General features: G+C 28.8%; 1 long non-coding RNA gene across 1 annotated transcript; it reads left to right on the top strand.

Moving 5' to 3' along the window:
- On the top strand, nucleotides 653-922 carry LOC108661756. Its single transcript, XR_001927541.1, has 2 exons — nucleotides 653-714; nucleotides 785-922. It is a non-coding gene; the product is annotated as an uncharacterized LOC108661756 (long non-coding RNA).

Consider the following 1,169-nt stretch of genomic DNA (forward strand, 5'->3'; position numbering starts at 1 on the left):
CCATTATACCAAGTATTTTTTATTTATGATGTTGTTAACTTGTAAGTTATTTTGTTAGTAATTTATTTTATTTTTTATTAATACAAAAAGTTAATAGGGGAAACGTAGAGGAAATATCCCAAGCTGATATGTTTCTTTTGACACATAAACACAAGAATAGAGAATTGGATGAGGAAAGCATGAGAATTTTGGTATGCCTACAAACTTTATATTGATATGATGTAGAAAGATCATATAAACATGAATAATTTAATTATAATTATTTATGTTTAATTTCAGTTTGAATATAAGCAACAAATATCTCAAAATTTGGAGAATCTTGAGGATCTTGAAGCTCAAAATGAAATCTTTGCTGATGTAATGGGGCACAACAAAGCTGGCCATGTGTTTCTTTACGGAAAAGGTGCAATTGCTTTAGATCTAAAGAAAAAACCACCTTCATTTGATTCCATGGATGCCTAAAGAATGGTTGAAAATGCTAGAAGAGTTGCTATGGATGAGATGAAAGAAGTGAAAGATAAATTAGAAAAGGAGATGCAAAAAAAGTAGGAGCAGCAAGTACAATCTATCAAAATTGAGATGACAGATCAAGTTCTAGCGATCAAATCAGAAATTTTGCAACAAATTAACTTCTTGATCTCATAATTACAAATGAGGTTTCCTAGGCCAACAACTTCAACCATAAATGACCGGCCATCAACTTCTTCACAAATGGTATCATATATTGCAACTATTTTTTATTTTCTTTCGATTCCCAAGTTTCTTTACTTATAATAATTTGCAGCTTAATGAATCATCGTTGATCGATTGTCAAGAAATGGAACAAATAATCAAACACCAAATATTTGATAATATAACTTTAAATCAGATTTGTAAGGTTAGTAAGTTGCAATCACTTTAAGAGTTTTTACAATTTTGAGGTTATAATTTGTAATATAATTTAAAATTTATGATTTGTGATGTCATTTTTACTTTTCTTAGATGGTGGAAGTTAATGTTCCTCAATTTCTCTTTGAAGAATAAAGGCACAACTTCGAACAAATGAGCCTAACAAGATACTTGGAAGAATTAATTCCAAATGCTGCTATTGATGAATCCTATAAGTCATTTAATGTTAATTTATGTAATTACTTTGAAGATAATTTTGTTCTAGCATTATCATTGGAATT

This window comes from Theobroma cacao, chromosome 4 (genome assembly GCF_000208745.1).
Source record: "Theobroma cacao cultivar B97-61/B2 chromosome 4, Criollo_cocoa_genome_V2, whole genome shotgun sequence".
Classification (NCBI taxonomy): Eukaryota; Viridiplantae; Streptophyta; class Magnoliopsida; order Malvales; family Malvaceae; genus Theobroma; species Theobroma cacao.